At 30.6% G+C, this 14,128-nt stretch overlaps 1 long non-coding RNA gene across 3 annotated transcripts in view; it reads right to left on the bottom strand.

The window, feature by feature from the left end:
- LOC127711138 (uncharacterized) overlaps positions 1-14,128 on the bottom strand; it is a 94,234-nt gene that overhangs the window by 11,350 nt on the left and 68,756 nt on the right. For all 3 annotated transcript variants that reach the window (XR_007986510.1, XR_007986511.1, XR_007986509.1), the window contains exon 2: positions 758-1,255. This is a non-coding gene — a long non-coding RNA (uncharacterized LOC127711138). The remainder of the gene's footprint in view (positions 1-757; positions 1,256-14,128) is intronic.

Raw genomic sequence — 14,128 nt, 5'->3', positions numbered from 1 at the left:
ACCTTTATATATGTTATGTATTATCATCAAATACAACTTACATTTCAATATTAAGAATGAACACAAATGCGGCCACTTTCATTTTAGACGGAAACCGTCTAAAATTTAACTAAAATGCCAAAATTGTGAAGATTTCAGTAATTTAGCCTGACTAAAGGATGCTAGTACCTGATATAAGTGCATTGTATTGTCAAAAACAGCCCATATTTATGTAGCAGGAGTATTCTTCTTACCAATAAATAACTTAAAGTTTACATTTTAACAATTTTGTAAAACTGCTATATTTTGGGGCCAAAAAGGGGTCTTACTGGACCTACTCCTTTGCACTTTTCAAAAAATTGTGCAGAATATATCTTTGTTTCAAATAAAGAAATACTTGGCACGAGTAAAGTTTTATCCTGTCTAGTACTACAGACTAAATTTCACATAATATTTCATTGCATATAAGATAATAACCATCACTGGATCACCAGGTACCTTCACCATTTGCCAACCTGTAAAAAAAACAGAGTTCTGCGAAAAACCAAAGGTAATACCAAATATGTTCCATTAGCTCGAAACATTTAAAGGACTAATAGAATTCTTCAATATTTAAAAAAAAGACAGCACTTGACGAGGCTGCTGGATTGGAACAATGATGTCAAAACGAGAAAACGTGAAAGAAGTAATTTAGTATTTTATATACCCCCTATGCAGGATTTTATTGTATTCGAATGAAACAAGCTGTATAAAAAATACATATACTAAATCGATTTACCTTCAATGTAAATTATCCACTTCCCAGAAGCACCATATGACGTCATTATCCCGGTTGACGTTATGACAAAAGGCTCCGGATCTGTCCAGTTGTGGACTTTATTCACATAAAGAGATAGCCCCTTCCCGAGGCTAAAAAATCCATTTGCCCATGCTATCCAGATTGGATGAAAGTTAGGACAATCAACATGTTCAAGTAGTCCTGGAATTAAGCTGCTTACAAGATCTTCAATAACGCCATCTTTGTTACGACGCACAACAATTTTTTCTGGACGTGATTTAGGATACAAGACAATTTCATATATTCCTTGATCTGTCGACTTGCTGGTGGTTTCTAGTAATATTATTCGAGCACCGTCACAACTAAATTTGAATATGAGGGAATTTCCAGAGTGTCCATACTTATTCAAGTATTTGATATGATCTATATAAGTGAAACCGTCTATAATTGAGACAGGACCAGAATCTGGTGTGCTTAACTCGATTTGGTATTGGTATCCTGTAAAAAAAAAATGAAAAAATGAAAATGTAGAATATCGTGAAAATGCGGTTTATCTCATCTTCAAAGAGGCTCTCATCACATGTTATCGGAATATGGTAGCGGCATAATGACACTCTTTTACTTCTTTAACGAGACCAAAATTCTAGCCCAAACATGTAAACTTATTTCAGAAAGATTTTGATAAATTATCAAGCGCATAACTACCAAAAACGTTTTGCATTACAGTAAAAACTATCATCATACCCTTTCTGTGGGATATCACATTTTTTTTAAACAAAAAACATCAAAAGACGCTATGAACATTTACGGTCCTTCATTCTGTCGATACCTATATTTAGCATTGCACAAGGTCACTGTTTATGAGGTCTTTACACTAAATGCATTGGGTATGTACTGATTGATTTTCTAGTCTTAGATACTTGCTTTTTTGTTAGTTTTTATTGGATTTGAACTAGCTTTCAGTAACTGCAAGTACTACTAGATCTGTACTTTGTGTCTTAAGTCCTATTGTTAGATGATTTATGTTTTTTTTGTGTCGACTTGATGAGTCGAGCCTTTTTCAACTGATGTTTATATTTTGTCTTTATGTTGTGCTTTACAACACTGTCAAATGTAGGGTATGTGTTGGGCACTCGCAAACATGTTTAACCAGGCCACATTTTGTATACGGCTGTCCAAAGTCAGCAGCCTGTAATTCAGTGATTGTCGTGGTGTGTTGCTGTGTAGCGATTTGTTTTCTCGTTTGAATTGTTTTACATTTGTCATTTCGGTGCCATTTAGAAAGAGCTACACCCAAAACTACAACATATGCAACACAAACCCCAGAAATAAATCGGACGGTGAATTAAGGTGCTATTAAAATTAAGACCTGCGAAAATATGTCTATTGTTAATAGGACAGAACACATATTTCGAATTGGTCTTCCTATAAGTATTTTTTGTATCATCGACTTTAAACTGTCTACGACTTAATCCTACTGACGCAATTCTTGCGTAATGAAGTCCGCAATTTTGAATTAATTGGAAAACGAATTTGTCATACGATCAAGAAGTTTTCATTAATCTTTGAGACAGGCATCTATCTTTTTATTATAATTGCTTTCATGAATTCTTTGGTGAATCAATAACAACATGCATAATATCTTTCCGACAACTTAAACTCATCCATGGTTGTTTACAAAACAAGCTTTGATTATGTCATTTTGTTTTTTGTTGTTTTCTATATACTTCGCTGTTTATTTTTGTGCAGTATTTGTATCCAATATTAAGATAGAGCTTTTCAATGTTCTTTTTCTATGTTGAAACAAAAGTAAAAGAGACCGAAATTGTTATTTTCTAAAATCTCTCCAATCGTAAAAGCAGATTGTGTTACAGTGGTATTATCAGACTCTATGGGAATTCCAATATCTTTGGTTGACAATTCTGCACATCAAAACAATGTTTTTTTATGCTTTAGCTGCTGGAACAGCAACATATTTGCCGTGAAGATTGGACAAAACACCCACTTTCAGAGATTTCCTCAAAGGATAAGAAACCCTTGTGATGATAAATATTTTATTATAGTTTGGAATACCTTTCCGAATCCTTAAATGAACTATTTTTCAGTATCAAGCACTACAATAAAATGCTTTTCTCCCTATAACAGTGTGTATGTTTCTTTACTTGATCGATATATACATTTCAGCTTTCACGCACGGATGTCAAGTTGGTTCAATATTCAACATTCAACATTTAACATTCAAAAAATTTTTTTTTTGTTAAATATTTTTTCTTTTTCAAATTTTTTTTTCCAACGTTCGTTTTCAACATTCAACATTTAATTTTTTTTTCAACATTTGATTTCAACATTCGACATTCGTTTTTTCAACTTCAACATTCGTTTTCAACATTCGTATTTTAATATTCAACATTTGATTTCAACATTCAACATTCAAATTTTTTTTTTTTATTTTTTTTTTTTTATTTTTTTTTTTTTTTTGAAACATTCGATTTCTACATTCCACATTAGTTTTTAAACATTCAACATTCGTTTTCAACATTCGTATTTCAATATTCAACATTCGATTTCAACATTCAACATTCGATTTTCAACATTCAACATTCGTTTTCAACATTCAACATTCGATTTCAACAGTCAACATTTATTTTTCAAAATTCAACATTCGTTTTCAACATTCAACATTCAATTTTTTTTTTTTTTAACATTCGATTTCAACATTCAAGTTTTCAACATTCAACATTCGTTTTCAATATTCGTATTTCAATATTCAACATTTGATTGCAACATTAAACATTCGTTTTCAACATTCAACATTTGTTTTTCATTATTCAATATTCTTTTTTGAACATTCAACATTAGTTTTCAACATTCGTATTTCAACATTCAACATTTGTTTTCAACATTCAACATTCGTTTTCAACATTCAACATTCGTTTTCAACATTCAACATTCGATTTCAACATTCAACATTCGTTTTCAACATTCAACATTCGTTTTCAACAGTCAACATTCAATTTCAACATTTAACATTTAAAAACGAATTCCAAAATTTTTATTTGTTTTTAATTTTTTTTTCAACATTCGATATCATCATTTTTTATTCATTTTTTTTTCTTTTTTTTTTTTTATTTAAATTATTTTAGTCATTTTAACGAGTTGCCTAGATGTTATAACGAGTTACTAATTTGTTATAAGGAGCTACTAAGTCAAAACGACTTGAAATTTAGCAATACCATGACGTTAACAGGCTTCCAAAAAAAAAAAACCCAACTTGACACTGTACGTGTTCATTTTTATGCCCCACTTTTAAAGATTTGGGGTTTCAGGTTTAAGTTTTTGGTCAAGGTAGTTTTTGATGAAGTTGAAGTCCAATCAACTTGAAACTTAGTACACATGTTTCCTATGATATGATCTTTCTAATTTTAATGCCAAATTAGAGTTTTGACCCCAATTTCACGGTCCACTGAAATAGAAAATGAAAGTGCGAGTGGCGCATCCGTGTACTATGGACACATTTTTGTTGTTCTTTAAATTATATATACTAATGCTCATTTACAAAAATAATTATAATAATTTTTTAGATAAAGTCAGTAATAAAAAACTACCCTAGAGAATTGGAATTTCTTACAGTGATGTAGCCGTTAAATCATTTTGTATAACACACACAATTTGCTTAAGAGTTATCAAAAAGTAACCACTTGTGCCTGATGCTATTGAAAGAGAACGCATGAAAAAATCAGATATCCGATCATCGTATTTATTGCTTTCATTCTTTTTTCTTTGTTGTAAGAGTAACAATGTTTCAGAATGTATGCAAGTTTCGGAAAGTGGTATACGATTGTTTTAATTTGGTTGTTGCTCTCTCTGTTACAGGCTCCAAGGCAAAAAAAAAAAAACAATATAACAAAAAACTAAAATGAAAATTGGATGCTTTTATGATATTCAAAATCTTTGTAAAGTCACAGAATGATACATTTGGAATAGTCAGCATGTATTTTTGATGCAAAATGCTATCAACATTTTTTATTTCGCTTTCCTTTATTTAACCTTTCAAATTTCGTTGGAATGTCTATACAAATGGCAGCGATTGAACAACAACAGTATAATTGTATGATGATGTATGTCTGTTAAACGTCCAGCCGGAAATTAAATGCATATTAAGGACAAGAACTTTTTATTGCGATATGAATGCTGCCCTCGTTTGTACTATTACGTCATGCTTAGCGGGATTTTCATTGTGCTAGTTCAAAAGCTTATTATCCGCAGGAAGAAATGCACATTATTTAGACACCGAGCCGACCAGGCTTTGCTCTTACTTCTAATTGCTGCGGGCTTACCGAAGAAGCAGCAAAAACCGATTTTTAAGTCTTTGGTTTGACTCACGCTGGGAACGGATCACGACCTTGCACACTCGAGGCGAGCACGATACCACGAGACTACGAAGAAGGTCCTTTATTAATTTGTCATTTAAGCCAAAAGAGAAATATTTTACCACTTTTTATAAAATTTCTGTACTTGTAATCATAATTCCATGATAAATCTTTTTATTTGTGATAGTTCTAAGTAAAGGTTTTGACCAATTTTTAATATCTATATCCCGATGTATTTTCCGTTTTATATATAATATTTATCCTGATTGCAACTTTTTTGGTAGTGAAATCGATTAAATTACGACAAATTGTAATTAAAAAATTTATGATTACTGATTACATTTGATTACATTTTAGAATTGAATGCTTCTTTTCATAATTTTATTTGGGGTGTAAAAGCGTTGACCAGAGCACATTTTTAATGAAGCGCTCCATAGTAAAAATGTGCACACGATCATAGCTTTTACGAATTAAGAGAAATATCACGCGTTTCCTTTGTTTTTTCAGTGCAGTAAGTTAACATTGTCACGGATATCAAGTTCAGTCATAGCTGTTGTATTATAAAATATTACATTGGAGTGAGTGCCTCATGTTTGTTGTCAACCTATCAAAATTACGCATTCAAATGAAACATACATGTAATGCAATTATTGCAAAAATGTAATTGATTACACTTGATTACGATGACCACATGTCTGGTTTGGTAAAAAAAGTTACTGCGGTGATGAAATATACAGACTATTTCTAGTATTGGATCTATGATAATTAAAAAATGGTAATTGCAGAACAGGTAAAGCCTTTATATAAACCCTACATAGACAGACAATTGTGAAACACTTAATGCTCCTTTCATATAAATGTAAAGCAAAATAAAAGTCTTGAATGAATTAATATATTAATACCACAGTATTGTAAATCAAAAGTGTCGGATATAAAGCAAAATTTTCGGACAAAAACAAATTGGAAAAAAAAGGCAAAAGTTGGGGACAAAATGCACAATATTCGGACAAAAAGCAATTGGACAAAAACCGACGAACAAAAAGCAAAGGTAACTGACAAAAACAAAATGTTTCGGACAATAAACATTGTCAGACAAAAAGCAAATTGCGAACAAAAGGCACTGTATCATTTGCTTTTGTTTGTCTTATTAGATCCCTTTTGTATCTTCCGCCTCACTTTTCAGGTATGCATGTTGCCTTTTATATGTCTGTTTTGTTCTCTTGGTCTTTTGTGGTTAAAATCGCACCTACGTTTTCCAAACATTTCCCTTCATGTTATATTTAGACTTAAATGATACATTCCCTCTTCTTCTAAAATTGCACCGATGTTACCTTTTGGTGTCGAACTCTTAATAGATCCATGCTCAGACAAATAAAGCAAAACCCATACGTTTCCGTATCAGTTCTTCTTCATAAATATTTCAACGATAACTCCCTTGTAGCTACGCTCTTTCACTTTCAACAACTGCTTTTTGTCATGCGCATTTAACTTTTGGAGTAAAATTATTGCATATGATCCCAGGGATCAGCATTTTAACACATCATTTGACATTTCATCCAATGTGCATTTCAACATTTTTACATGAATTAGCTTCCATGATTAAAAAAAAGGAATAGCGTGAGATTGAGACATCATAAGTACATCAAACAAATGTCGTCAAAAACTAAAAATTCAAAAAAAAAATAACTTTTCCATTTGTGCTCCATGGTTTTTTTTAAAGTCATACAAAACGAGTTTCTTGCAATTTTAATGTTATCAAAATTTTTGAACAAATGCATGCATATATACTAAACTAAGTCTTGTATGCATGTTTTTTTTATATACATTACGAATCTATAACGTATTATCAACGCATAATATTTCATTCAGTGATTGTTGATCGCAAGCTAATTAACTTTCGAGCTTGTTGCCGAAGATTACCAGATCGTGACATTGATAATCAATAAACACAGAGCACGTGGAAAACGTGACAAATAAGTGAATTGTAAGAGCCGTGACATTTTTTTATATTTTCCATGCTTTCCCATTTGTTAATTAAACTTTTCCTTTACAGTTGTTAAATGATTTGTTGTATTAAATTTGTTCTTTAAGAATCTGTTATTACTATTTACCTTCCAGAGCACGTTTGTTTACATTCTTTCATCACGGTTTCCCCCTTGCACCTGCCCTGTGCGGTGGTCGAAGTTACAACTAGAGGGGTCGTAGTTAAGGTCACTGCATACGGGCAAATATCGGGGAATTAGTGTCTGGGAAGACAATAATTCAATATCGGTACATTTATGAAGATTTTGATAATATAAAGGATTTTCTTTTAAAAGAAAATTCACGTTCACTTGTTTTTATAGTAAAATTTAGCCATTCAAGTATATAAAACATATTCAACTTTTTTTAAATTTGAAGTTTCATATTACTATAAATAAAAAAGTATAACAAAATACCGAACTACATGGCAAAATCAGAAAAGGGTTAGTCCATAAAAACTAAAAAAAAATAAACGCTATCAATCAACGGAACAATTGGAAAACAACTGCCATATTCTCGACTTGGTACAAGTATTTTCTGAAGAAAATGGTGGGTTAAACCTGGTTTTATGGCTAGCTAAACTTCCCACTTGTATAACAGTTGTTTATTGTTTCGCTATATTTACAAAATTGGGTGAGCAACCCACACATACATAGTAGGTTAAATTTGACAATGATTGGGATCCAGCAGCCAAAACTGTATAAACACACATCACGGACATGCAACACAATTGACAAAAAATTCAAATTAAACATACAAATTAATCTAACAAACACACCAACAAAAAAGGTGTAAATTTGACAATGACGTAAACAAAAAAATGTTTTTGTCGTTAATAGTACTTATATATATAGTACACACTTTCTCGATAAAGCAAAAATTAAGAAATACAAAAACAAGAGTAAACAAAATAGAAACGACACTGAACCCTCTGTGTCCGAATAGCACCTCAAGACTAACCTGCACTAGGAATGTCCAAAGTTAAATAGTCAAAAACCCGAATATGGGATGCATAAAAACCGAGTCACGTCGAAGTCATACGACCAAAATATACATAATAACACGATGGCAAATAACAAGGAAAGTAAATAAAACAAAACATAACTTCAGCACCTATAATCTATAACTCAAGACCATCTTGTATTATTTGTGAAGTAGACACTGACTATTTATCTATTATGTCTTGGTACTTTCAAATGAACTTTTTGAGAAAAAGGACGAGACGTTCTTTGACAAATACTTGGCTCATAAATTTTTTGCTCAGACATTGATGACGTTTTACAAAGTCTTAGTAGCAGCTGCAAGCTCTTGAATGTCTTATGAGTTGAGAAATGTATACTCCATAAATGGGTGAAGTTAGGATATTGGTGCTAAGGTGAGGACAAATAAATAAAAATAAAATGACATTTATATGTTCTTGGAGGAAAATAAATAATGAAACGAATGATACATAATTATCTAACTGACAAGGAAACTATTACGATTTGGAGACCGAACCTTGCCAACCTTAGTCTTTGTCGATAATTTCCATGTATTCTGTATGTACTGCCTTCTGACGTTCCACGCCTCAACCAGGTCCAAAAACATCATACAACGTCTTAGCACCGTCTTATTTCATGCAAGATTTAATTTCATTTGAAGGATTGAGTTGTAGAATAAATAATATTGGCGTGGTACTATTTGCTTGTAATTCTTACAGATTTTATTACGCCTTTAGTAGGACTACTCTATGCATTCTATAATAAATTTTGATTGTTTACAGCAGTTTCGCAACTAACTACACAATACTATATCTAATCGAATTTCAGCTTTGACGAATATTGTATTCGAGTTCAAGAGTAAACTTCATTAATATAGCTCAACACTTGGCAATACTTGATTAGGTCCAGTATAAACAATCATTAATATAGAAAACATTAAGAAATAACATTACATATACATAATGAACATTTGATGGTTTATTTTTTCTCTTTAGTCCTGCAATATTTATGTAAAAATGTTGAATGTTGAATTCGAATGTTGAATGTTGAAAAACGAATGTTGAATGTTGAAAACGAATGTTGAATGTTGAATACGAATGTTGAATGTTGAATATCGAATGTTGAATGTTGAATTTGAATGTTGAATGTTGAAAACGAATGTTAAATATTGAAATCGAATAATGAAAAAAAAATTTGAAAAAAAATGCTTAAAAAACATTTTTGAATGTTGAATGTTGAATGTTGAAATCAAATGTTGAATTTTGAATGTTGATATCAAATGTTGAATATTGAAATACGACTGTTGAAAACGAATTTTGAATGTTGAAAACGAATGTTGTATGTTGAAAACGAATGTTGAATATTGAAAAAACGAATGTTGAATATTGAAAAACGAATGTTGAATGTTGAAATCGAATGTTTAAAAAAAAATATTTGAATGTTGAATGTTGAAATCGAATGTTGAATGTTGAAATCGAATGTTGAATATTGAAATACGAATGTTGAATGTTAAAAATCGAATGTTCAATGTTGAATTTGAATGTTGAATGTTGAAAACGAATGTTAAATATTGAAATCGAATGATGAAAAAAAAAATTGAAAAAAAAATGTTTGAAAAACATTTTTGAATGTTGAATGTTGAATGTTGAAATCAAATGTTGAATGTTGAAAAACGAATGTTGAATGTTGATATCGAATGTTGAATATTGAAAAACGACTGTTAAAAACGAATGTTGAATAACGAATGTTGTATGTTGAAAACGAATGTTGAATATTGAAAAACGAATGTTGAATGTTGAAATCGAATGTTTAAAAAAAAAAGAATTGAATGTTGAAATCGAATCTTGAATGTTGAAATCAAATGTTGAATGTTGAAAATCGAATGTTGAATGTTGAAATCGAATGTTGAATATTGAAAGACGAATGTTGAAAACGAACGTTGAAAGTTGAAAACGAATGTTGAATGTTGAAAAACGAATGTTGAAATCGAGTATTGAAAAAAAAAAAGAAAGAAAAAATGAAAAAAAAAATAAAGTTTTGAATGTTGAATGTTAAAAATCGAATGTTGAAGGTTGAAATCGAATGTTGAATATTAAAATACGAATGTTGGAAACGAAAGTTGAATGTTGAAAACGAATATTGAATGTGATAAACGAATGTTGAATGTTGAAATCGAATGTTTAAAAAAAAAATGAAAAAAAAAAAAAAAAAATTGAATAAAATTTTAAAATGTTGAATGTTGAAAAAATCGAATGTTCAAAGTTGAAAACGAATGTTGAATGTTGAAAAACAAATGTTGAAATCGAATGTTGAATGTTGAAAAACGAATGTTGAAATCGAATGTTAAAAAAAAAATGAGAAAAAAATTCAAAAATTGAATGTTGAAAACGAATGTTGAAATCGAATGTTGAATGTTGAAATCGATTGTTGAATATTGAAATACGAATGTTGAATGTTGAATACGAATGTTGAATGTTGAAAATCGAATGTTCAATGTTGAATTTGAATGTTCAATGTTGAAAACGAATGTTAACTATTGAAATCGAATGATGAAAAAAAAAATTGAAAAAAAAAAATGTTTGAAAAACATTTTTGAATGTTGAATGTTGAATGTTGAAATCAAATGTTAAATGTTGAAAAACGAATGTTGAATGTTGATATCGAATGTTGACTATTGAAATACGACTGTTGAAAACGAATGTTGTATGTTGAAAACGAATGTTGTATGTTGAAAACGAATGTTGAATATTGAAAAACGAATGTTGAATGATGAAATCGAATGTTTAAAAAAAAAAAATGAATGTTGAATGTTGAAATCGAATGTTGAATGTTGAAATCAAATGTTGAATGTTGAAAATCGAATGTTGAATGTTGAAATCCAATGTTGAATATTGAAAGACGAATGTTGAAAACGAATGTTGAATGTTGAAAACGAATGTTGAAAACGAATGTTGAATGTTGAAAAACGAATGTTGAAATCGAGTATTGAAAAAAAATAAAAAATTTGAATGTTGAATGTTGAAAACGAATATTGAATGTTGAAAATCGAATGTTGAAGGTTGGAATCGAATGTTGAATATTAAAATACGAATGTTGAAAAAAAAAAAAATGAAAAAAAAATAAATTTTGAATAAAAGTTTTAAATGTTGGATGTTTGAAAAAAACCTGTTAAAATCGGTCGATAATAAATATTTTTGATAAATCATCCCACAAAACCGGATAGTCAAATTTCCCTGTTATTATCTAATTACCGGGTCACATGAGACCAGGTCTAAATAATCATACGCGGCACGTCACAATGGGGTAAATATGTTAAGGGATTCTAATTGGTAAATATTAGCTTATACAATAACGTCTCATTGGGAAATATTGGGGTGCATCTATTATATGTGAGCGTATCCGTAAGAAAGGCCGAGACAATCATGATAGTAGGTCATGAAGTGTTCAATCAAGTTGATAGTGAAGTGTAAAATAGATATTTTAATGACGCAAGTATGACAAGGTCATACCCAAAAGTGATTCAAATTAATTGAGTTTTGTTCTGTCTTTATCATTCATTTGTGTTTGCATCAGATAATTATAAATATTATTTAAACTTTCGTATTCTTAATTAACTTTTTAGTGTATTTTAGATCAATTCCGGAGAAACAAAGCATCAATAGAATTACAGTTATCACACATGCGTAACGTTATACAGGATAATAGTATTTCACACTTATCTATAAAAAGCCGAAACATTAGCGATTTTGTTTTGTATAAAATGCACACGTAGTGATTTAACTAAGTTACGCTATATCAAGAATCACACTGTCGTGATTTTGCAGAACCATTTACACATGTTACCATGGTTACGTTAATAAAAATATTTATAGGAAGGATCGAGTATGATTCTTTCTGTAGTTGACAAAAATTAAATATAAGTATCAACTAACTGATATAATTCAAAAGTATAAAAAAAATGTGAAAACATGTATTTTCAAATGACTTATTTTCGATTAATTTTAATGTTTATTTATCCCGGGTCTATAGAATAATATAGAAGAGGGGGTGGGTTGATGTAAACGTGTGTCGAATTTATTATCACGACAACGTCCATCACGGAACAGTGAAGTTCTGATGACAAAACGGTCTACTTCTAAGGTTAGCTTCCAAAGGGGAAATAATAAGACTTAATACGATTAATACAAGTAACTTTTTCGAGAAGGGGTATTTTAAACGTATAGGCGTTGGTACAGGTCTGGTGGCATGTTTTTTTTTCAGTCCCGTAAGGTGTTTTGAAAGCAGGTATACATGTATGTAAAAATATTTAAAGCATTGCCAGATTTATTTGTGTAAATAAAAGGAGATGTAGGGTATCATAAAAAAGACAGCAACCAAATAAACGCCAAAGCTTAACAGGGCCAGCACTCAGGTTTCTTCAATGGATACATGTCTTTACAATATTTCAAGCCCTAAATTTTCAGAAAAATAGATAATTATGGATAATTTTAGAAAGACTTTTAAAAATATGCAATCAACACAAAATCCCTTAAATATCAAAATTAAACACACAAATTAAGGAGAACTTAAGGCAATGAACAAGAACGAACTGAGAAAACAACAGTTACAGCTTCATGTACATGTTTGTATTATAATGTTCTGACAACAAATGGTATATAGTTGAACTTTGATCGATGCATATGAATAGTGCTGGCAAATGTTTAAAACCATAATTTTAGTAAATATGTTTTGCAACGGTCCAGAAAATTAGTCAGTCCAATATTCATAACATAAAAAAAGAAGATATGATATGATTACTAATGAGTAAATTATCCACTAGTGACAAAATGACATAGATGTTAGCATATATACGCCACCCTACGGTATTTAACAATGAAAAAACTGATACCGCATTGCAAGCTCTAAAAGGATCCTACATGACAAAAGTAAAAAAATTCAAACGACAAAACCAACGGCATGTCATTGATTTATGTATAATACACAGCAACAAACGAACACAATGAAATTGAGAATCATGATTTTGGTACAGGCATAAAGCGACTATGGCGATGTTAACTATGTTTGCGGGCGCCCAACCCAACCCTTACCTTGGACAGTGGTGTTATAGCGCAACATACATCAATAAAAGCGAAGTTCCTTTGCTATTTTGTTTTTGCTGTGCATGTACTGATTTTGTGTCCTGGATGGATAACCCCATATCCTTTCTTTTCTATTATGTAAGAACTAACTGTAAAAACCAGTTGAAAAGGGGTTGTCTCATCGGATTGATACAAAGCTAAATAAGAATAACAAGAAGACCAATATAAAGACAGAAAGTAACGGTCAGAGAGTCACACATGTATTTACTTTCCTTCATAACATGCCAATTTGTCAACTTTTTTCAGAACCGACTTCAAACCGATTTACTCCTTAAAACTTTTCCCGCAGGAACTATGTATCCATAAACACTTCTGGAACCTGCTTAAGTAGGATATAGGGACAATTATTTCCTGTATAATAAAGATTCATTGGGATCTAAAACGTTTGTGAGTTGGTTTATCTGAACAACTTATAAAAGATATTGATCACACGTTACTCAAACACAACCAAACAGACAGAGAGTAAAATTGACCTGTCTACTGAAAAATTGATTTATAAAAAAGTCTACCGAAATACGTACAGTCCAAAACGTAAATAATATAAAAATTAAGCACAGTCCAGGGGTTAAAAATCACCACGCACATTGTCAAAATGAAAATTGTAACCCTTAAAATACTATAGTGGCCTTCACTCTATTCTACTTTTTTTTTCTAATTAAAATTTATATGCAGAGTAATATTCTGAATGGATGAAACTACAAAACAAAACAAAAAGCAAAAAAAATAAATTTCAACACAATAAGCTATAAAACGGCAAGCTTTTTAGAAAAGCTATTACTTGTTTCTAAACCATCAGTTCACGAAAATTCCCCTACCCTAATACATGACAGAATAAAGATATATAAGTTTGAATTTAAAACA

Source organism: Mytilus californianus, unplaced genomic scaffold (assembly GCF_021869535.1).
Source record: "Mytilus californianus isolate M0D057914Y unplaced genomic scaffold, xbMytCali1.0.p SCAF_8, whole genome shotgun sequence".
Taxonomy (NCBI): Eukaryota; Metazoa; Mollusca; class Bivalvia; order Mytilida; family Mytilidae; genus Mytilus; species Mytilus californianus.
The sequence above is the reverse complement of the archived record's forward strand: the minus strand, read 5'-3'. Positions and strand labels throughout refer to the sequence as shown.